Here is a 24,063-nt window from a genome sequence, read left to right as displayed (position 1 = left end):
AGACAGTAAAACATCTTAAATCTGACCATTGTCACGTCATCCAGTAGGGTGTGGACCAGCAGGAATTGTCGCCTACCACTAGCAGAGCGTAAATCGGAGGAATCTCCTTAGCAAACAATCTGATGTTATCTCTTAAAGCTAAAGATGCAATGATTACCTCATAGCCCAGTAATTTTGCTCCCCGGTATACATCACAGGGAAACTCTACTCTGTGTTCATCAGCAGAGAGGAACGAGCACGGTCACGGTGGCATTGTCAGAAACAAACAACTAGAAACCACCCAAATGTCCAAACACAACACAGTTGAAGCAAACCTGAGTAAGCCAAAGCTGCTTGCATCAAAGTGGGTACTTCTCACAAACAACACTTACTATCAGAGTCAGAAACACGTAGGAAGAAATAAAATATTTATTAAAAAAATTTTTTTTAATAAAATGTTTAGAGATATAAATACATATTGGCAAACCCATAAGGAAAAGCAAGGAAACATTAAGTATAAAATCCAGGATTGTAGTCACCTCCGGAGGGGAAAGAACACAGGAATTAGATTGTGGAGGGGTTTTAACCGTATCAGTGATGATGTATTTTTTAAGGTGGTGGGAGGTACATGGATGTTTATCATTCTTTGAACTGTGCGTATATTACATATACACTATTTTGTAGGGTATGGTATATTTGCAATTATTTTTGCTTAAACAATCAATTTTGTACATTAAAAAAAAAAAAAAAAAAAAAAGAGGGTAGCCCCGGTGGTGCAGCGGTTTAGCGCCGCCTGCAGCCCAGGGTGTGATCCTGGAGACCCCAGATCAAGTCCCACATCGGGCTCCCTGCATGGAGCCTGCTTCTCCCTCTCCCTGTGTCTCTGCCTCTCTCTCTCTGTCTCTCATGATTAAATAAATAAAATCTTAAAAAAAAAAAAGAACCATACTACCAGCAATAACACTGATACATTTGGATATAGCAATACCTGTTGATATATTTGAATCCAGAAGACCTGGGTTCTGGTCCCAGCTCTGTCAAGGACCAGCAGATAACTGAGGACAAGTCATGACTTCTCTTTGACCCTCAGTTTCTTCTCTGATAAAATGGGAATATAAAAAAAAAAAAAAAAGGAATATAATTTGCTGCCCCCAAAGGATGTTTAGTGCTTCCAATAAGATCATGTATGTGATGTGCACTAATTGTAGAGACCTGGACAAATGTAATGAGGATATAGAGATGGCAGGCCGTGGCTAAAAGCATACAATTAAAAAAAAAAAAAGATTTGGGACGCCTGGGTGGCCCAGCGGTTTGGCGCCTGCCTTCCGCCCAGGACATGATCCTGGGGTCCTGGGATCGAGTCCCACATCGGGCTCCCTGCTTCTCCCTCTGCCTGTGTCTCTGCCTTTCTCTGTGTGTCTCTCATGAATAAATAAATAAAATCTTTAAAAATAAATAAAAAATTTTAAACAGGATTTATTTATTTGAGAGAGAGAGAGGGAGATAAAGACAGCAAGTATGAGCAAGGGGAGGGGCAGAGGGAGAGGGAGAGGGAGATAGAATATTCAAGCAGACTCCCTGCTGAGCATGGAGCCCAATGCCAGGACCCTGAGATCATGGCCTGAGCCAAAATCAAGAGCCAAACACTTAACCGAATGAGCCCCCCAGGCACCCCCAAAAACATACATTTTAAGTCAGGGAGGATCAAGTTCCAATTCCTGTTGCTCTACTTTCTTGCTGTGGCCACTGGGCAAGTCATTTAAGCTCTCTGGACCTACACAGCCTCAGTGATGGACATGATAATCCATCCCCTACAGGAGCTTGGGGAGAACTGGTAAGAATATGGATCTAAATACCTGACATAGTAAATGATGACTTTTCTGGTTTCTCTATGATGTGTCCAATCAAATTCAAGTCTGTAGGCAACAAAGTCTCTTCTGTCCGCTGTCCAACAAGCCATCACTGTCCATTTTATTTTATTTTACTTTATTTTTTTAAAGATTTATTTATTTATTCATTCAGAGAGAGCAAGAGAGAGGCAGAGACACAGGGAGAGGGAGAAGCAGGCTCCATGCAGGAAGCCCGATGCGGGACTCGATCCCGGGTCTCCAGGATCACACCCCAGGCTGCAGGCGGCGCTAAACCGCTGCGCCACCGGGGCTGCCCCACTGTCCATTTTAGCGAGTGATGTCTGCCACTGTAAGAACTACCAGCCATACCAGGGAGCTTCTCCCTTGCCCACCATACTCCAAGGAGCCATCGAGGCAGGAGCAAGGACTCCCCTCAGCCTAGTAGTGTCTCCCCTAGAGTCTAGACCACATAGACCCGAGCCACACCATACACCCCCAGCTTTAGCATCTCTGCAGCAAGATGGAGGGGAAAAAGCAGATTCTCGATCTCAATTCTGAGCATAGCTAATTGGACCAGGTGGACGCATGACCCCAAAGGAGCCAACCAGATTCTCTCCTGGGAATTTAGCAAGGTGACTGTGAGCAGCTGGGTAGATTGACGATGGAGGAGGAGCAACCTGCGAGCCAAGGATTCTGAGGCTGAAGTCTAGCCATGGCCATGACCAAAGCCAGGGCAAGTTTGGGGGCAGCTGAAAAGCCAATTGGTAAATAAGAAAACAGGTCTGCAGAGAGAGGCAGGAGAAGGGAGAAGACAGAGAAAAGAGCAGAGAGACAGGGGAGCCACCTACCTCAAGAGAGGAGTAAGGAACCTTCTAGACCACATGGCACTCCTTCCTATTTTGGGATGTCCATGAGCAACCTCTGTACCCAGGAAACCGAATTTATACCAGCTCCTCATTTTTTCCTAGTGGAGCCAGTTCAAATGGACTGAGAAACAGTCTAACAGGTCCTGAAGAGTGGTAATAAGACAGGATTTCCAGTTCCTTTCCCCCAAACAATCCCCACTGTGGGGTGGAGGCCAATCATTTCACCTCCTGGGTTTTTCTTCTTCATTTGTAAATTGGGGTAATAGCACCTTTCTCCCAGAACTGCTCTGTGTATTCAGTGGGAAGGATCCATCCCTGGACAGTGGCTGGTCCACAGTAGGGGCTCTTTGCAGCCCTCTTAACAAGTGCTTCCTACACAGGGCTCATTTGGTTTACAGAAAGGTCAGTCACCTCCTCTTCCTGAAGGATCTTTTTTAACAGAGTCATAAAACATTGCCAGAAACCAAGAGGATATATGGGTTTAATGTATCCTCAGAAGCCAGTCTCATCCTTTGAGAAGAAAAACAAAACAAAACAAAAAACCAAAAAAACCCAAGGCTCTGTGATAAAGATTTGTTGCAGTAGGATTAAAACAAACAAACAAACAAAACAAAAACAAACAAACAAATAACAGAGAAATTCCTGTCTGTTCTTTCTCTAGAAGCTGTTTGGTATGGCTGAGTGAGCCCTGGATGGGGAAATCATTCTCTACAAATCTGAAGAGTGCTTTATATTTTACAAAGTACATCCACAGCTGTTATCCATCTCTTCTCTAAGGCAGGGGACCTCCCTCAGCCTCAGTTTCCTCCTCTGTAGAATCAGGGTATCAAGTTTATCTTTTGGGGGTGTCATGAACATGAAATAATATATGTGGAAAAAACTAGAAAAGTGTTAACGTGTGTGTGTGTGTGTGTATCTGAGTGCAAGGCTTGACCTATAATTAATATCTTAAGCAAATCCATCTTTCACCTGTTTCTCTAATTATAAAATCTGAGAGGGGATCCCTGGGTGGCTCAGTGGTTGAGCATCTGCCTTCAGTCCAGGGCTCACCCTAGAGTCCAGGGATCGAGTCCCACGTCGGGCTCCCGGCAGGGGGCCTGCTTCTCCCTCTGCCTGTGTCTCTGCCTCTCTCTGTGTGTCTCTCATGAATAAATAAGATCTTAAAAAATAAAAGAGAGAATACCAAAAAAAAAAAAAATCTGGGAAATACAGAAAATAAAAAATAGACCTCTGACCAAAACCTCCTACTCCCAGCTCTATAACCAACAAACACCTGCATGTATGTCCACCAAAACACTTGTGCAAGAATTGTTCATACAGGCATTGTTTAACCACCACAAACTGAAAACTATCCAGACATCACAGTAGAATGTGTAAATGAATTGTGGCATGTTCGTAAGTAGAATATTATACATCAGTGAGAAGGAACACCAGCTCCCTGCTACACATGACCACATGGAAGAGGCAGTCATATGACACACCATGTGTGACTCAAATGTCATAAAGTTCAAGAACAGTCAATACTGACCTATACTGATGGAAGTCATACTAGGGTGTTGCCCTTGAGGGGAGGGGGGGTACAGTGACTGGAAGGGAGCTTGACAGCAGCTTCTGGGTGAAGGTCATGTTCTATTTCTTGAGCTGGGCGTGTTCGCCTTGTGAAAGTTCATCAGGCTTTATGCTTGTGTTTGGGGCACTTTTGTTCTTGTGAACAGTCTACCCAAAGGAGGAGTGGTTAAGTGCCTCGGGGCCTAAGAACCTTTATCACCAGTTCTATTGGTCAAAGGGAAACCCTGGGCTTGTCACTTGACCTCTGAGCTGTTTCCTCATGTGGGAAATGGGGAGGAGGGTCGCGCCCGGCTGGCTCAGTCAGTAGAGTGTGCGACTCTTCATCTTGGGGTCGTGAGTTCGAGGCCCACATTGGGTGTAGAGATTGCTTAAAAATAAAATCTGGGGTGCCTGGGTGGTTGAGTCAGGGGAGCATGCGACTCTTGGTCTTGGGGTGTGAGCTTGAGCCCCACAGTGAATGTAGAAATTACTTAAAAATAAAATTTTGGGGAAAAAAAAGAAAGAAAATGTGGACAGTAACAGCACCGACCTCAAGCTGCTGTCACGTTTAAGTGAGCTGAACAGAAAGCCCAGCCGCAGAGTCAACAATCCATCGGCTACCGTTAGTTATAATTAACAGTCCCTCCCTGGCAAACCTGATTTAGAAGGAACACGTTAAACGACGCGGTCCGATCCAATCGGCTGAGATGGTCGATACCCAGAGAGGTGGGTGTCTCGTCTGAGACCACACCGCAGGTTCAGCACCTGTGCTCAGCTCAGGTGCTTGGACTACTCCGTGCTGCCTCCACTTACCCCTGTCAAAAGGAAGGGTGTATTTCCTTGTCCTCTGAGTCTGGGCTCAGCATGAACTAGCTATGGTCAACAGCACGAGACAGAAGCGACAGGGAGCCAGGTCCAGATTTAGTCCTCAAGGGCCTGTGCGGGTTGCTTGCGCTCCGCCACTGCCACTGCCACATGCATGGGCGAGCCCGCTGGTCTCTAGGGGGGCAAAGACACAGGGAGCAGAGCCCTCACTCCAGCCGACTGCCCCGGCCAAAGCCATGTCACTCCCTTACAATCCTCCAGTGGCTCCCACGGCACCTGGGATCCAGTCCCAGCTTGGTCTAAGGGAGCCTCGTGAACTGGTCTTTATTTACATTTCCAGCATCGTCTCCTGACCCCACTGGCTGCGACCTTGGCACTCCAGCAACAGATCTGCCAGTTTCCCTGCCAGCACCCTGCTGCCATGAGCTCCAATGCTGCTTTCTGCTCTGAACCTCTGTCCCTGTTTGTGTCCTCTGCCTGGAAAGAATCCCCCGCTCGGCCCTCCGGTTGGTTGCCTAATCCAAGTCACACTTCAGCACTAAGCTCTGGCACGTCCCCAGGAAGCCTTCCCTAACCTTCCCCCAGCTCCACTTTGATTAGATACCCTGCTTCTGGATGCCTACCACCACAGCTCTTACCACGCTGGACTGTCTCTATCACTGGACCTTGAGTGCAGGGACCACGTCTTATTTAACCCCGAGAGCCCTGACACTTGGCCCAGAGCAAGAGATCAGCACCTGGTTATGAAAGTCTCCCCGAACTGCTGAGGATGGGCTCTGAGAACAAAGCCTGGCCTGAGAAGCGGGAGCCTTGATCTTTTGCTTGGTTCTGCCATGAACTCTCCGTGGCCTCAGATAAGTCAGTTCCTGCTCTGGGCCTCGGTTTCTCCATCTTTAAACTGCAAAGTTTGGACCAGATCAGAGATTTTCTGGCTGTGAGAATCTCCTGGGGGAGCTTTAAAAACATACAAATATTGTTTAAAAAATACAAATGTCCAGACCTTAGCCCCCAAGGGGTAGAGCTCAGGCACCGTAAATTTTCAAAGCTCCCTACATGCTTCCAGGGGAATGAGAACCCCTGGCCTGGCTGATCCCTGGTCATCTTTATCACTGACAATCTGATTATCTTTAAACAAAAATCCAAGACAGGTGGAGCCTGTTTTCCAGACCTTTGCAACAGCTAGGGAAGTCTGAGAATGCAAGCCCTTCCTTCTTACAGCTTTGCACTGAGTTATTATCAGCCTTCAGTAGGGAAGGGACCACCTTGAATGACCAAATAAACGTGTTGCATAAAGGCTCTTGCCATTGTGGTTGACAACTCCCTGGATTTTCTCCCATGCTTGTGGGAAAGAGGGCAGAGGGGTTTTAAACTCTCCCCATGTGGGGCACCAGGGCGTCTACCTTTGGCTCAGTTCGTGATCCCAGGGTCCTGGGATCGAGTCCCACATCAGGCTTCCTGCAGGGAGCCTACTCCCCCTTTGCCTATGTCTCTGCCTCTGTGTGTCTCTCATGAATAAATAAATAAAATCTTTTTTAAAAAATTAAAAAAAACCTCTCACCATGTACTTCTAATACCACTGCCTGGGGGCAGAGTTAGTATTCCCATTTTACAGATGATAAAACTGAGATCCAGAGAGGTGAAATGACTAGCCCAAGGCCACACGGGTAATACGTGATACAGTTGGGATTGAGAGCCAGTGCTGAGAAACCCTAGCATAGCCACTCCATGGCCACATATGGCCATTGAGGGCTCCAAATGTGGCCATAGAGATGTGCTGGAGTGTAAAATACACCGAGTTTCAAAGAGTTTAAAAAAGAATGTATAATATCTAATAATTTTTATATCAGTTACTTGATAATATTTTGGGTATCTTGAGTAAATAAAATATAAGTGAAATTTACTTTTTTTTTTTTTTTTTACATAGCTACCTCTAAATTTTCTAAATCTGAAATAACCTTTGTGGCTTGCTTTCTATTTCTATTGGATGACGATGCTCTAGAACCAGTGGTTTTCAACAGGGGTGAGATCGCCCCCTACGGGTCACTTTGGGGACTCTGTCCTCGGGGAACTCCGGCCATCCAGGGGCAGGCTTGGGACACAGTACAGGGCGCTATATGCACAGGCAGTCGTAGCAAAGCAACAGCAGGTGCTATTATGAACTTACTATGTGTGCCAGGCACTGTTTTAAACATTTCTCCTTTATCAACTCATTTTAAGGCTGATCCCACCCTCTGAAGTCAATTCTACTGGCATTATTCCCATTTCCCAGGGCAGAGAACTGCAGCTCAGAGACGCGGCTTGTCTAAGGCCCTGCAGACCTAGGAGAGGAGCCTGCTTGCTCGCCTCCCCTGCCACACCGCTCAGGAAAGGTGAGTCAGTTCCTTTCCTCACTGCACAAATACCCCACACGAGCCTGCACACACTCACAAATTCTTTGCTGGGGACCTGTTCTGTGCCAGGCTCCATCACTCCCACCTGAAGGGGCCTCTGCCCCCCTCCAGCCCTCCACCCTGGGAGCATGCAGGAGCTCTCCCTCCAGCCGACACAGCATGCAATCCTCCACCTGCCTTCTCCACACAGCCCAGAGGGAGGGCAGGGGCAGCCGCTCACCGTAGCACACCTCACACTGGGATGAGCACACGGGCTACCTACAGATCTTATGAACGTGCAGGTTCTCATTCCGTGGGACCGGAAGGGGACCTGAGATTCAGCATTCTTCCCAGATGATGTGGCTGCTCCATGCACCACAATGAGCTGTGCAAGGGACAGTAGTAATGTCAGCTCTAGGACTTAAGAAGGACCTGAGTGTGGGACACCTGGGTGGCTCAGTGGTTGGGCGTCTGCCTTCAGCTCAGGGCATGATCCTGGAGTCCCAGGATTGAATCCCACATCGGGCTCCCTGCATGAAGCCTGCTTCTCCCTCTGCCTGTGTCTCTGCCTCTCTCCCTGTGTCTCTCATGAATAAATAAATAAAATCTTAAAAAAAAAAAAAAAAAAAAAGGAAGGCCCTGAGTGTCAGAGCGGGAAAGACTCAGGAATCCTTTAGTCCAACTCAGATGGTGATGATGGGGAGAGAGGCCCAGAGAGGACAAGACATTTGCCCAAGGGCACACAGTGAGTTACAGGCAGAGACCAAGTCTTCAGACTCCCATCGATGCTCCCCCTGCTGCCTCTCGTTTGCAGCAGGAACTTGAGACTAGGGACGGAAGTACCAGGGGCTCTCGTGCCTGTTCCACACCAAATGTTTTGGCATCAAACGTCCCTGTCACCTCAGCCTCAGTTGCCCTACCAGGGGAGTAATTGTCAGAGCAGGCTGGCGGGGCAGACCTCACTCTGCCAGAAGCCTTTAGGGCTGCATCCCCAGGTCCTGGAGCTCACCCTGCTGCCCTCACAACCTCCACCCCCCCATCCCCACCCCCACCCCCGTGCTGCACATCTGGGTCCCCAGAGGGCACTTGAGCTGATGGAATGAAACCACTTTCAGGGCAAGCGAGAGGCGCCTTCTCCAGGCTGGATAAACAAGGTAGGAACAACAGGAATTCATTTCCTAAAAACGAAACACTGGGTTTCCAGTGCTTACAGGAGCTAAACCTGCTGTTCGCCATCTGCTCACCGTGCTGGGAGGCACAATCCAGCTGTGTGACAAGCATAAGCTTTCGAGTCAGGTAGGCTGAATTTGCTTCCCAGCTCTGCCACTTACCGGCTCGGTGACTTGGGGCAAGTTTCTCAACCTCTCTGAGCCCGTTTCTTCATCTATTCGATAGCGGCTCACGTAAAGCCTTACCACGTGTTGGTGTAAGCGACACACGTATAGACCCTGCCCCTGGGAAGACTTCCGGCGCCCCCAGGGGAAGCCCTCCTGGCACCTGGGCCCACACAATGAGGAGGATGACATCGGAGCATGAAGGGGGCAGTGGGAAGGTAGGAGAGACAGATAATCTGCTGCGACCCTGAGGCCCCTTCTGAAAGTGGCCCTGAAGCAGAATGCTGGAGGACGAATGCCATCAGCCAGTGCAGAGGAGTTGGGGCCGATGACACCGATTCCACAGACTGAAGACTCCTTGGAGAACTTTTCCTTCCCTGCGCCCCGACTCCTCTTTCTTCTCTTCCTGTTGCTTACACCCTCCAGAGAATGCCTGGTCCAGCCCTTTCCCCTCCTCGTCCCGCACTCAGCACAAGACCCCACCGCCAGCGTGGCTGAGGCTCCTCCTGCAAGAACACTGTAGTTCTCTCACTGCTCGGAGCCCGCGCACAGGCCAGTCCCTCTATCTGAAACACCCTTCCTCTCACCTCCTCCACCTTCTCTGGAGGTTTCTCTGGACCCCCGAGATGGAACTGATCACTCCCTCCTCCCCACCCACTCGGCTCACTTACTGATTGCCTGTCTCCCCGGTGGGCTGGATTTTTGGAAGAGGAGGGAGTAGTATACACATGTCATAAAGCCCAGCACCCTCTGTGTGGGGTACCCCTCATCCACCCCATCCACCCATCCAACTGCAACTTCACTCCCAGGATCCAATTCAACTGTCCCCTCTTTGCTGAAATCTGTCCACTCCTTCCTGCACTCATGGCAGTTGGGGAGGTCCCAAACTCAATGCGACCACCATCTTCCTCATCCACACCAGCCCTCCCTGTTTTCTTCTTGGCAGGCATGATCCTGTTCCCAGTCACCCCTTCCCCAGCACTTGGCATCCTCCCTCTCCCCTCTCTTTCCCAGCATTTAACCACTAACTTCTCTTTTTATGCAAGAGCAGCTGAGGCTCAGAATGGGAATGCAATCTGCTCAAGGTCACACAGCACATACATGGCCAGACCCAGGGTCTTGCTCTGAACAGCCCAGACTTCCTCCCTAGACTGCCCTCTTCTTGTTCCCTACAGGTCCTGTCTCCTCTCCTCTGACTTCCCTACACACATTTGGGGCATTTCCAACTTGGTTCAGGCTGACTGCCCTCTGCCTGGAAGAGGCATCTTTCCCCTTCACACTCTCTGTTCTCTGAGGCCCTTCCCAAAAGCCACTTCCTCCAGGAAGTCCTTTCCGGCCAACCAGATGCAGAACCTCCCTCCTTTAAACTCTCTCCTGACTCCAGGCTCATCTGTGCCTCTCACTGTCTGTGCCTGGAAGCTCTTCGAAGAGCTGTTTCCTCCGCACTCAGTGACCATGGCACAGCAGGCTTGCAACCAGTACAGACGAACTCCTTTCTAAGGCTCCGATGAGCCCTGGAGAAATAACAGCATTTGCTCTCTCCAGTTTGAAACTCTCCAGTGGCTCCCATATCAGAACACAATCTGAAGTCCTCACCATAGCCTACAAAGCCCTACACCGTCTGCCCCCCAAGCCACCTTTCTGACTCCTACCAGCTGCCCACCCCACGCTTAACTATCACCTCCTTGGCAGAGCTTTGACCAGCCTATATAATAAAGCAAGCTCTCATTCTCTATCCTATCACCCTGCTTTATGCTCATTTTAGCACTTAACCCTATCTGATGTTTTCCGCTCATCTACTGCTTGTCTCTCCCTACCCGGTCCCAAAACACACCTTCCGTCTAGCTCATCGTTATATCCCCAGTGTCTGGAACAATGCAGGGCTGACAATACCTAGATGGATCTATAGGCTGGAGAGGGATCTGAGCTGGAGACAAACCTTTATGAGTCACATGCACAGAGGTGGTAACTAAAGCCAACGGGGTGGATGAGATCACCCAGGGAGAGTGTCTAATACGAGCAGAGCAGAGGGCCTGGGGCAGCAGAGCAGCGAATGGCTGCAGAAAGGAGGATAAAGGGCAGCCCTGGTGGCACAGCGGTTTAGCGCCGCCTGCATCCCGGGGTGTGATCCTGGAGACCTGGGATCGAGTCCCACATTGGGCTTCCTACATGGAGCCTGCTTCTCCCTCTGTCCCCCGCCCCCAACTCTGAATTAAAAAAAAAAAAAAAAGAAAGGAGGATAAACCTGCAAAAAACAAGATATAAGGAGGGAAAATATGACAGTGTTAAATTGCAAGAGCCAGAAGAGAGAGTGTCCAGAGGACAGGAGTGGTCAGCAGTGTCATCTGCTGCTGAGAAAGTTAAAGACTGAAGCCTGAAGCGTGTCCGCAGAATTCAGCTTGCTGGAGGACACTGGTGACCTTGGCAGACCCTGTGCCAGCTGCAATGAGAGGAACCACTCTGGTCCCAGAACTCCCAGCTCTGGGAATGTATTTCTGTTCACAGCCCCCTCACTTCGCCGAGAACTGTCATCCATCTGCGGCCTAGGAGAGAAGGGATGACCCTGTACGCTCACTCTCATGATCCGTCATGTACCTGACAAACTCTGAGAAGGCACCTTTGTATTTCTGGGCCTGCACTAGGCACCATGGGGAGGAGAGGCCCTCCCAGTCATGTCCGGCTGGCCAGCCCCTCCCTTCTAGGCCACCCTCTAGGTCCTGGCTTCCAGGATGCCTCCACGATAAAGACCACCCATTTCTCCCCACTCACTGGACAGGACCAAAGGCTGGAGAAGCCTCAGCTGCCCCAGTGACCCTGCTCGCTGCTGTCGGTAAAGGGTCCCTCCATGTCTCTGTGAGGAAGGCTAAGACCCTGGCCGGTGGCTGTGCAGTCCAGAGATGCGCACAGACCCATGGCGTGTGCTCAACTAGAAAACACTGGGCGCCAATTCAAGAAAGAGATTGAGAGGTGACTCCAACTAACCAGAACGATGATTACCACTAACGACAGCTGTTGCTTGTGGCCAGGTGCTGTGCTGAGCAATGACCACCTTGGATTTGTACCGCAAGCCTGCAAGGCTGCATTCTTAACCCACTTCACATAGGAGAAAACCACGGCTGGAGAGGTTAGGGCTTTCCCGAGGTCAGTCAGGAGCTGGTAAGTAGCCAAGCCCGGCTTTGCTCGTGCAGCCCATCTGATGGAGAGCACCTGCTCTCAATGTTTGAACTTGCCCAGAGCTGGTGAGGCAGGGGGCTTTAGTCTTACATTCCCTTACAAGCAATGCGACTTTGGGCAGGATCTTTTCTCCACTCTCCCCATCTGCGGCAAAGCAGATTTCCTAGCGCCCTTCCAGTTCTGACATTACCTGATCAGCTGGGATTTGCACAGAACTTTACAGTTGTTTTTTTTTAAAGGCATCCTTACAGCATCTTATTTATTCCCACGGATCTTGTAGGGTGGGAGAAGTATCCCCTCCACTTGATAGATGAGCCAACCGAAGTTCGAAGAGATGCGGTGACCTGCCCAAGGTCACAAAGCAATCCGGGCCGCAGGCTTCGGGTCTGGAAACCCGAGCTCCACCCTGGCGGCTCTGTCGGCCCCCCTCGGGATGGGGCCTGCCCCGCGCTGCGCGCGCCCCGACCGGGCCGGCAGGGGGCAGCGCCCCGCTTCCCTCGGCCGCCCGGGGCCACGCGGGGGCGTCGCAGCCCCCCGCCCTCCGGAGGTCGCCCCGGGGCGCGACCCCCGCCCTCCGGAGGGGGGCGCCCGGGACCCCGCCGCCGTCTGCAGGCGCCGCCCGGGCTCCCGCTCCGAGCTCCGCGCTCGGCTGGTCCTCCGGGGCCCCCTTCCCAGGCGCGCGCGCCTCCCGTCCGAAGGCGCCGAGGGGGCCGCCCCGGGTCACCGAGGCCCCGAGGCGCGGCGCCCCCTCCCCGCCCCAGCGCCCTCGGGCCCGTCGCCGCGGCCGCACTGGGCTCCGAAAGCTTACCTGCTCCGGGCCCGCCCCCGGGGTCCTGCTTCCTCGCGCGGCGCCGCGTGTCTCCGCCGCCCCGGGTGCTCGGCCCGGCCCGCGCCCTGCGGCTCCCGCTCGGCGCTCGCCTTCCCGCGCCCGCCGCTCCTCCTCGCCGCCCTCCCGCAGCTCCTCCCCCGCGAGCCTCGCTCCCCACTCGGCCCCCCAGTCCCGGCCGCGCGGGGGACTCCGAGCCCAGCCCCGGGCTCCCCGCGCGCGCACCTGCAGGAGAGCAGGTGCGCTGGGTCCGCAGCGAGGGCGGGGGGTGGGGGGGGGGCCACGCCCAGCCCAGCCCGAGACCCGGGGCGGAAGCCCGGCCTCCTGCGTCCGTCCGTCCGTCCGTCCATCCCGCTCTCGGGTATTCATCCCTAGTTGGATTTTTTTTTTCTTCGTTTAACAAATATCTGTTGATCTGTGTATCAGGCGCGTTCTAGGCCCTGGGGACATGGTGCACAGAAGGGTTGTGGACCCAAGGGAGCTTACGTGGATGCAATAAGTAAAACATATAAAATATTTGTAGAAGTAAACGGTGTGGGAGAAAATAGAGCACGGAAAGGGAAGAGAGGAGGCGGCCCGCTGGGAAAGCGGCATCTGAGCCGAGGCAGGGAAGAGGGCAGAGTGTGGGGAACCCGCAATCCCAGGGAGGGACCCCCACGCCCGCTGGTCCCAGAGAACCGGGGCTGCGAGAAGACCCGAGCACGAAGCAACTTCGAGAACCGTGCACGGCGCGGCCCCGCGCTGGGCATGGCCTGTGCGCAGGCTCCACACTGCTCAGGCGGAGCGGGCCTTCCAGGTGCTTAGGGGCTTTTCGTCCACTTGTGCTTTATGTATTTTGAAGCCTTGTTATTAGGTCCATCCAGCATCATTAGGATTGTCACTTCTTGATGAATGGGCCCTTTTATCCTTATGAACGAAGTGTCTCTGTGTCCCTGACGGCAGTTTCATGGTGAAGTCCCCTTAGCTGGGTGACGGAGAGGCCAGCGGTACTCTCCCTGGTTTCTTTACAGCCCACAGGACTGTCTGACAGCTGGCCCACCAACCCTCAGCAGCTCCTCCAGACTTTCTTTTTTAGCGTCCTTCTGTGTCCTTCTGTGTCCACAAATTCCCTACCCACCTGGCCCTCCCCTCTCTTCTCCACACCTCACCCTCCTGGTTTACCATTTGATCATTGGCCAGGGGCCTCCATCTCTCTCCATCTCTCTCTCTTTTTTGGAAGGCTGTGATCAATGATCATTAATAATGCAAAAGTTTTTTTTGTCGTTGTGCAAATCCCAGGCCAGTAAATCACGGGCAGATAGATAGGAGCTATGGGCAGCCACACCTCCTCATCCTCAGTCTACTCAGGTCCTGGGCTCTTTTCCCGAATAGGAAATAGGAAGATGGAACAATGCCATATGTAGGCATTTCCCAAAATAGGTGCTGCTGCCACTGCTGCCACCCCGGGTCAAATAGTCCTAGAGGAGGAAGGGGACCTGTCTACACAACAGCACAACAGAAGCAGTTGCACTGCCTGCAGGGTCCCGGCCTGTGGTCCGACTGTTGGGAAACCCACAAGGAGTAAATGCACCTGGTGGGTATCCTCAATGAAAAGACCTGGACAGCCCCAAAAGCTGCCCTGACAAGGGATGAGAAACAGAGAAGAGAGAGCAGCAAACCGTGTGTGACATCTCGCCATGCTCCAACGAACTGATGGCATTTAACCACAAAAGCGGCCCACGATGGTAAATGCCTTTGCAAAGTTGGTCTTAGAAAAAGTTGGGTCTACTGGAGAGGGTCACTGCAGCCTCTCAGCCCTCACCCTGGGCCAGAGGATGTGTTATGTAAGCACATTCTCCACTTTCGGGAAGCTTACAGTCCAGGAGAGGGAAAGGAGCCACAGGCAGTTAAGCCCAGCACGGTGTGGGGGAGGGGAGGGAGCTTGGAGGGGGAAGGGCGCCCTGCACTGCGCGCACTGAGCCCGCAAGGGTGCGAGCAGGCATTCGAGCAAAGAAGGGGGAAGGAGAGCAAAGAATTTCCCCAGTAGAAAGAACAGCATAGGCCAAGGCATAGACGCTAAGGGAAGAACTTGTCGGTGGATTTCGCTGGAGTAGAGAGAAGGGGTCAGGATGCGGCTGGAGGTCAGGAAGGAGCCAGCTGGTGAAGAGCCTTGAATGGCAAGTGAAGGGCCACCCCCACCCCCCACCCCCCAGCTTTATCCTGAGGGCCATGGGAGCCGAGGAAGGGCTCTGAGTGAGGAAGTGGCGTGATCAGCCAGTGGCAGGTTGGCGGTCTCTGTACCCTGAACTCTGCTACCCGGATGGGCGTCATCCACCACTCTGTCACAGTCCCCATCAGTCCCCATCTGTCGCTGCCCCCATCCTCCGTGCTTCACTGGAGCAGGCTTCCTGAAACACGCCGATTCCTTGCCGGACGTCTCCAGCGCCTGCCACCCCTCCCAAAGAGGTCCCAACCCCTGCACCCCATCCTGCCATTCCCAGCTCTTCCCCGGCCGTTCCCCCCTGTATGTCCTGCCTTCTGTGACCTGGCTCTCGCTTTTCCTTCTGTTTGCAAAGTTCTGATCCCCATTTCCGTGAGTCAGAATCCCTCTCGTTTCCAGAATCTTTCATACCTCCTTGACTTACCATGACTCATCCTCTCAAGGCCCAGCTCTGAGACCCTCTTCTGCGCGGGGCTCCTCCTGGACAAAAGTGGCAGTCGCCTCCTTGCAGGTCTGATGGCAGAGTGGGGGTTAAAAGTGTTGTCTCAGTGACTGGACTGAGTTTAAATCCTGATTTTACAGCTCAGTAGCCGTGCAACCCTGGACCAGTGACCTTAATTCCATGAGCCTCAGTTGGCCCATGTGTAAAATGATCACAATAATAGTACTCACGTCATGGGGTTATGATGAGGACTGACCTGCAACCATGAACCTACATACAGCACATACTGTAGTGCGCGGCACACGGTAAACCCTCCACCGGTGGTCCCTATCACTATAATTGTATAATAGTTGGGATGCCATACCTTTCAGAGTTACTTTGTGCCCATTTCCCCCCAACATGATGAGTTTGGGAAGGGAAGGAGTTACTCACCTAAGTATGCCCCGTGCCTTGCACTGGGTCTGGAACACCCTAGGCGTTCAACCAAAGATGGATGGATGGATGGATGGATGGATGGATGGATAAATTAATGAACGAAGCCACCCAGCTCCCATAGAGTGTTCTCTGGTTGAGAGGTGGGAGCCAGGCTTGCCCTTTTCTGAACAGGGTTGAATGAATCGTGTGTCAGAGGACTAGTGTCTGGGGCAAGCTTTGTCATCAGACAGTCCGTGGTTTGCAATTTCTTCAGGAGACAGCGTCTAGACAGAGGGGACATCTACACCGGGGAGGATCAGGGACTGCATGGGAATCAGAATCCAGGCGAGGGCTTTTCAGGGAACCGGGAGCCCAGCCTTCTCCCTGCTTTCTTCCTTCCTCGCCTGCTGCTGCTCCCAGCAGTGGAAATTAGTTCACAGCTTTGGCCCGGGGACAATAGAGCGGGCTCCTGGCCAGGTAGAGTGACAAGAGCAAAGGGAAGGATGGACGATCCACCAAGGAGAGGAACCAATATTTAGTGAGTAGTTTTTATGTGCCAAGAACTATGCTAAGTGCTTCACGTGCATTATTCTCTCCATAACCCTGTGAGGAAGGGACGACGGGATCGCCACTAGCTGAAGGAAAAGACACAGAAGTTAAGTGACTTTCTCTTGCAAGCGTAGTGACAGGATGGGACTTCAGTTCTATCCGACTCTGCAAACCCATGCTTCTCACCATGAATCACGTGTTTAGTGAACAAATATTTTGAGCACCGGCTCTTTGCACAGCGCCATGGTAAGTGGTGCTGGGACAGCAAGGATAATCCAGATGTGATTTATACTCTCAAGGAGTTTATAACCTGAGGACAGAGGCAAAGCCTTACTCCTCTTTTTATTCCCAGTATATCCCAGTGCCTGGCAGTGTAGTGAATGTTGGTTACAGCAGGGATTGTCAGAGCTGGAAGGGCCTTTGGAGTTCAAGTATATTGATCCTGTCAATTTACAGCTGAGACCTCCAAGGAGCAACTACACAACACATTTTGGTCTGATTGTGATTTTTTTTTTAAGATTTTATTTATTTATTCATGAGAGGCACACACAGAGAGAGGCAGAGAAGCAGGCTCCACGCAGGGAGCCCGATGTGGGACTCGATCCCAGGACTCCAGGATCACGCCCTGGGCCGAAGGCAGGGGTCAAACCGTTGAGCCACCCAGGGATCCCCTGGTCTGATTGTGATTAACTAGTCACACAGTGAGTTAGTAACAGATCTGGACTAGACCTTGCACTCCCTGATTACTTCCTGACTCATAATTCAGTGCTCTTTCCAGTGCCCCATGGTCCCTTGTGTCCATCAGAGTGTGGTCAGGGAAGAATGGGAGTCTTTGCCTAGGAAGGGGGGGTACACGTAATCAGGTGCCTGTCCTTGGGGACAAGCGCCCAGATGTCCCTGAGCCCGTATCTCAGTGCCTCCCACCACTCCTCCTCCGTCTTTGCCGCCTCCCTCACCCGCCTGTCCCCCCTCACTCTTAACTGGAACACAGCACCGAGACTCCTGATAACATCCCCGGACCTCCCATGGCAATTTCCTCTGGAAGCAGCCAACAGGAAATTCCCTGGAGCAGTGAGGAATGGATGTCCCGAGGGCAGCAGTGATACCATCTCCAGCAGGGAGAAGACAGGTCCCACAGGAGAGGCTGCTCTGTTTGTTTTCCTCGGGCTTGACTTCTAACCAGAGAATTTAATTAAGAGCTGATGGCTTCACCCAGAGGAGAGAAATCCAAGGGGACAGCAGGGCTGAGGCTGGTGGCCACCAGGAAGGGAGGGAGGCGCCTCCCTTGACTCAGATCTCTGAAGGCTTTAAGCTGCAGCACAGAAGTTCAACTCACAGAGGATTTGAGTCTGACCCCAAGGCGAGAATCTTTCCCTCTGGGAACCTGAGAAGTTTTAGATTCTGCGGTACAAATGGAAAGATGTTGAAACCAGCCGAGGAATTAGGCAAAGTTTGATGTTCCGGATTCTTGGTGCTGCTGGGGATTAGTGGCAAGCCCGTGGGCCTGAGTTCAAATTCCGACACTTTACCTCCCTGAGCCTCAGAATCCTCGTCTGGGGCAACTTGGGTGGCTCAGTGGTTTAGCACCCGCCTTCAGCCCAGAGTGTGACCCTGGAGACCCAGGATCAAGTCCCGCATCGGGCTTCCTGCTGGAGCCTGCTTCTCCCTCTGCCTGTGTCTCTGCCTCTCTCTCTGTATCTCTCATGAATAAATAAATAAAATCTTAAAAAAAAAAGAATCCTCATCTGGAAAACAGGGACAACTCCACCGACTCATTCACACAGTTCACCTATAATGAGAATATCTTTCTTGCAGAGTTGGGGGCAGGAATAAAAGAGACGGGACGTGGAAAATAGAAGGGAGACATTCAAAATGTTGGGGAGAAGAGAGCGTGGCCTTGGGGTTGGGCCTAGGAGAACATTCTAGCTCTGCCCCGCCCTGGGTGGTGAACCTGGGCAGGTGGGGCTCTTCTCTGAGCCACAGTTTTTCTTGTCTGTGGAATGGGGGTGTTAGTGCCTGACGGCATCGTGGTGAGGATGCAATGAATCAAGCCATGGAAATGCCTCGCACTGTGCTGGCCCCCTGGGCGCCCATTAAACGTTCACTGAGTGTGAACACCCCTCACCCCCTCGGTCACCACCAGCTCCCTGGGATCTTTCATGGGTGGAAGGGGTTTCTGAGGGGAGATTGTCTGGCCTAACTTCCTACCCCGCTCTCTGAGGCATGGAGGGGCGGCGCAGGAGAGTTAGTCATCTGTGAAGGGGAGGATGCATTTTCCTCCGCCAGGCAGACCTAGACTGGGGTTGGGGCCAGATTAGTCATCTTCGTAAAATCCACTTATCAGTTCTGTTTAAAAAAAAAAAAAAAAAAGGCAGTGTGGGGGTGCGCCTGGCTGGCTCAGTCGGGGGGAGCACGCGACTCTTGATGTCCGGGTCATGAGCTCGAGCCCCATGCTGGGTGTAGAGATGACCTTTTAAAAAGAAATAAACTAAAAAAATAAAGCGCAATATTCCACTTAGTCAACTCTGATCGATCATTTCAGCTGAAAGGGTTTGTGATTTGTGAGTGGGGTACGTGCCCCCTCTGCAGAGGCATTGAATTTCTGGAATCTCGGTTTAACCCCAGTCAAAGCCATGGAGAAAGGTCTTGATGTTTCTGCCCCCCATGGCCGGGAGGAAGCCTCTAACCCAATATCCGGGCCCTGGGCAGTCTTAGGAACCTCCTGGGGTAAACGGAGTCAGGGAAAAACACAGCAACATGAAGCTGGGTGTAAGTTCTGTGCACCTGGCTTTTAGTTCTTGCCAGGCACCTGGGGCTGGGACCCATCATCTCTCTGGCTGTTTCCTGTCGCCCTCAGGTCACTCAGCTCTCCTCTGGCTGCCTCCTCCTCCAGGGAGCCTACCCCCAGCTCCCCCCGCTCCCCCCACTTTGGTCATGCTTCAGCCCCTGTCCTGTTGTACTCGATGTTTTCTCAACACTTACCTGACACTGTTATTTCCCATCCATCTCCTGCACTGTCCTCTATCCTGGTTGCCACTCTACCCCAGGACCTAGATAGATTCCGGCACATGCTAGACGCACGGTAGAGATTTCTTGAATGAATAAAATGATGTAAAACGAGGCTATTCCTTACCCTCAAGGACTGTGGTGAGGATTTCAGGGTGTCTACATTCCACCAGTCCGCTTTGCAGCTCCGTGACCTTAGGCAGGTTACTTCCTCGCTCATCTGTAAAATGGGCACAGTGAAAGTATCTGCCTGTGTTGTGAGGAGCACACGAAGGGAGGACTATCTTTAGCATGGTGCTGAGTGCGTAGCAAGTGCTCAGCAAAAATCAAGTATTTGAGCAGACAGTAGTTGATTGGACGGTTTACTCCATATTTGGTTTGTATGGGGAGAAAACTCCAGCACTGGTGTATAGGGTGGATGAAGAGAAGGGTCTGCAGTGGGCTGTGGGGTGGATAAGGGGAGGAAAATTTGGACTATTTCTCAGAGGCACATTAGGTTCTCAGTGGACCCGTCCCAGACTCAGGGAGAGACACAGAGAGCATCTCAGGCAACCCTGCTGCCCTCCTCGGAGCTCACAGAGCGCCAGGACGGCACTCCTCTGAACATTTCAATCAACACGAGAAGGGGCTGAGGCCAGAGAAGCAGAGGAGGCCAGGGTGATGACAAGGCACCCAGCGCAGTGCTTAAATAATTCCTTAACTTTGAGGAGGGAATTATCATCCCCATTTTATAGATGGACAACAGGAGGCTCAGAGGGCTGAGAACGCCCCTTCCCGAGGAAGAAAAAAGCCACCTGCTAAGAGCCCTGGCACTGCGAGGACCACTTTCCATACATGACTCCCAAGGGAATCCTGAGTTCTTTACTTATTATTCCCATTTTTTCAGGCAAGGAGACAGCACAGAGATGGCAGTCACTTTCCCAGGGTCTCACAGTTACTAGATGACAGAGCAAGGCTTCCACAGGAGGCAGCACGTGGGGCCCACCTCGCTGGACTCGGCCACAGTGTTTCTCCAGCTACAGAGTAGGACTCCGAACATCTCTTACAGACTGAAGGGGACAGATGAGGTCATAATTCACAGGCAAGAGTTATGAAAAGTAGGAAATGAGGGATTGCCTCCCTGTCTTTCTTCCCACTGTGTCCCTAAAGCCTGCCAGTCCCTTGGTCCTCAAGGGTCTTTCCCCTGTGTGTGTGTGTGTGTGTGTGTGTGTGTGTGTGTGTGTGTGTAATTCTTGTTGCAGAGAGGAGTCTGGTAATTCGGGGTTCTTTCTCAATATGAACAGAACCAAGAGAAGTAGGGCTGATGCTGTAAACCTACACATACACCAATCTCACGATTACTGGCCCCTCATGCTACTGGGCCCACTGGGACCCAACTAAGTTGAAAGGTAGGATTTAATTCTAAAATGTGGTTTCCAAATAATGGTAATAATTCATAGATGCTGCTTCAATTCAACCTTCAGGTACCGTGGAAAGAGCAGCTTTCATCTCCCCAAAGATAAAGCAGTTTGACAGTCTCTGAAATTCAAGGGAACTTTCTAGCATGGATAATTAATTGACAGGCCCATCTGAGATTCCTAAGCATCCTTTTAAAATCCCAAGTGTTCCCTTGGGGCAACCGGCTGGCTCAGTCCCTGGAGCGTGTGACTCTTGATCTTGGGGTTGTGAGTTCGAGCTCCACGCTGGGTGTAGAGATGACGTACAAATAAAATATCAGGTGTTCCCTTCAAAACATAACCTCCAAATTCCATGTAGAAATAAACTTAAGGGGATCCCTGGGTGGCTCAGCGGTTTGGCGCCTGCCTTTGGCCCAGGGCGTGATCCTGGAGTCCCGGGATCGAGTCCCGCATCGGGCTCCCAGCATGGAGCCTGCTTCTCCCTCCTCCTGTGTCTCTGCCTCTCTCTCTCTCTCTCTCTCTCTCTCTATGTCTACCATAAATAAATAAATCTTAAAAAAAAAGAAATAAACTTAAAAAGAAAAGAAATAAACTTTCATTCTCGAAAGACAATGTTGGGAAATTAGAGTTGATTTTCACCGACTGGAGAAATTGGAGCAGATTGATCATATCCAGGGTGTGGGGGAAATGGGGCCCCTGGAAGAAGCGCTTCCTGGGACAGTCTTATTTGGAACTTCTTTGGAACAACTTGACAGCAGCTATCCAAAGCTTAAGTGAGGATGCCTTTTCCCAATGCCATTGCTAAATATCATCTTACAAAAATATTCTCCCACATGCACACAGATGTGTGTTTATCACAGTGGGAAAAATGCAGATGACCCAAATGCCTTTGCATTCCTTGTGGTTAAATCAATGATATTATGTCTACATTATGAGCTTCTCTAAAGCAGTTAAAAATAACTTGGTAGATTTCTGCGTATTGACATCATAAATTCTCTGGGCGAGAAAAGCTGCCGTGAAAAAAAGCAAGTTATAGAAGAGCCTGTGTGGTACGATCCCATTCCTATATCCCAAACTACATTTGTGTACATTTACAACTCTAAAAATGCACATAAATGCTAGAAAAGTAGCTGTGAAGGAATCACAGCAAGCTGTTCACAGTGGTCGACGAGGGAGGGAGGAGGATGGTGTGAGCACAAAAGACTTTCATCTTTTACTCTCTTACAGGTATTGTTGGCATTTGTAACCATGTGCTTTTATTTACGTAAAATATACTTACATAAACGTATGTAAAGAAAAGAAAAAATTAACTATTAGGCTTTTGAGCAAGCTACTTTACATCAGCAAACTTCATGCCCCACATTTTATAAGAGAGGTTACTAAGGTAACTTCCAGTCCTAAAATTCTCCCCCCCCCCAAAAAAAATTATTTTTCCGATAAAAACAAATAATACTTCTAAACAAAAGGTTTTCCAGCCTGGCTTGAGTCAGGAGCATCTGTGAATCTTGTCAAGCATCTCCAGGGATTCTGAATCTGTAAGGCTCCTCTCAAACCGCTGCAGAGTTATTTTATTTTTACTTACTTACTTAATTAATTAATTAACATGATACCTATGATACCCAAAGGATCAGGAAGGGAAAGAGATCTTCTCAAAGTCACAGAGCAGGTCCTCCCCCATTCCTGGCGATTGCTGTCCTCTGCCCCAGGCCCTGGGCAAAAGAGCGCTTTCCCTTTCTTACCCCTCAGCACCCCACCCTACCCCCCCAAATACTCCCCCTCCCCCGTTGGACCAGCTGTGAATGCCACATAATTCAACCTCGGATATTCTAAAGCAGCTCCAAAGACATTTCCTCCATGTGGAGGAAGAGTGTCCTTTGAGGAAGATGCTAAATTGCCTTAATTATGATTCTTTCGAAAGCACTACGTGCCCATCTGCTTTCATGGTGGGGGGTGTCGACACATGCTGAGCACAAATACAAATCAACCCCAATGCAAACACAATTAGCAGGTCCGAGCAGCCCTGTAATCCAGAGAAAGGGGGAGAGCAGTGCCCTTGGGTGGGCAGCAGACTGGCTCAGCTCCAGGGCTGCTCTAGCATCAGGGTTCCAGGTGGAGCGGGGGACAAGCCGGTATGGACTCTGGACAGTGGGAGGGGGATGGGGGTAGAGGGCACAGTGCAGCTCCCGGGAGAGGCCGGAGGAGTGGGGAGCCCTGACTGTGGCAGTGTGGACCCTGCGCAACTGAATAAACATGAGAAGCAGAAGGGACTCCAGGATGTCATCATGGCAAGAGCATACCTGCTGCATCAGAAGGCTCTGGATTCAAAGCTTGAACCTGCCACTTACTGGCTATGTGACCTTGGACGAGATAGATAGCCCTCTCTGGGACTTCTCCTTCTGTAAGATGAGGACAGTAATACCTACTTCATAGGTTGAAGTGAGGAGGAGTGGGGTGATCTGTGCAGCTCATGACATAAGGCCAGGCATGAGTAATTGCTGGAGAGTTGGTTCTCATTTCTTTTTTTTTTTTAATTTATTTTATTTTATTTATTTATGATAAGCACACAGTGAGAGAGAGAGGCAGAGACATAGGCAGAGGGAGAAGCAGGTTCCATGCACTGGGAGCCTGATGTGGGATTCGATCCCGGGTCTCCAGGATTGCGCCCTGGGCCAAAGGCAGGCGCCAAACCGCTGCGCCACCCAGGGATCCCCCTCATTTCTTTTCTCATTATTATTCACTCACCCTTTCCTGAAAGTCTGACCCCCTCATTCTTTCTCAGGCAGGAAGGATGCAGAGAGAGGATGAAACAATGTCTAGAAAGAACAGCGACTTCACCTGTGTCACTGAAGGAAATCTGCACCACCTTGGAGGCAGTCCCTTCACCCCCTGGGACGCAGCTTTCCTGGTTAGAACACAAGGTCTTTTTTTTCTTTTCTTTTTTTTTAATAAACTCTACCCTTAATGTGGGGCTCGAACTCACAACTCCAAGTTCAAGAGTCACATGTTCTACTGACTGAGTCAGACAGGTGACCTTATAACACTAGGTCTTAAGGACATTTCCTCCCTGGCCACCTAGTATTTGGTGCATGATGATGGTACCAGGCTGCTTGCAGAGCTTTTCCTGATGGGATGGCTGCAGGGGAGTAGAAATCTCCAGACACTTGCTCATCACTGGGAGAGTGTGACTGGGGCTATTAGGGAGTAGGCTGATGATGAGAATAGTTCTCTGGCAAAGAAAGGACAACTTGTCCAGCTTTTTCCCATACAGAAATTGATGGGACTGT

General features: G+C 51.0%; 1 long non-coding RNA gene across 2 annotated transcripts in view; it reads left to right on the top strand.

Annotated features, from left to right (window-relative positions):
- The window catches only part of LOC111093602, a 44,997-nt gene extending 21,268 nt beyond the window's left edge, over positions 1–23,729 (top strand). Inside the window, exons 3-5 of one of the 2 annotated variants that reach the window (XR_005356031.1) lie at positions 7,338–7,437; positions 20,269–20,770; positions 23,559–23,729. This is a non-coding gene — a long non-coding RNA (uncharacterized LOC111093602). Of the gene's footprint in view, positions 1–5,408; positions 6,539–7,337; positions 7,438–20,268; positions 20,771–23,558 lie in introns of those variants that run through there. The other variant, XR_005356032.1, reaches the window with a different exon arrangement.
- The last annotated feature ends 334 nt before the right edge of the window (positions 23,730–24,063 follow it).

Source organism: Canis lupus, chromosome 2 (assembly GCF_011100685.1).
Source record: "Canis lupus familiaris isolate Mischka breed German Shepherd chromosome 2, alternate assembly UU_Cfam_GSD_1.0, whole genome shotgun sequence".
Taxonomy (NCBI): Eukaryota; Metazoa; Chordata; class Mammalia; order Carnivora; family Canidae; genus Canis; species Canis lupus.
The sequence above is the reverse complement of the archived record's forward strand: the minus strand, read 5'-3'. Positions and strand labels throughout refer to the sequence as shown.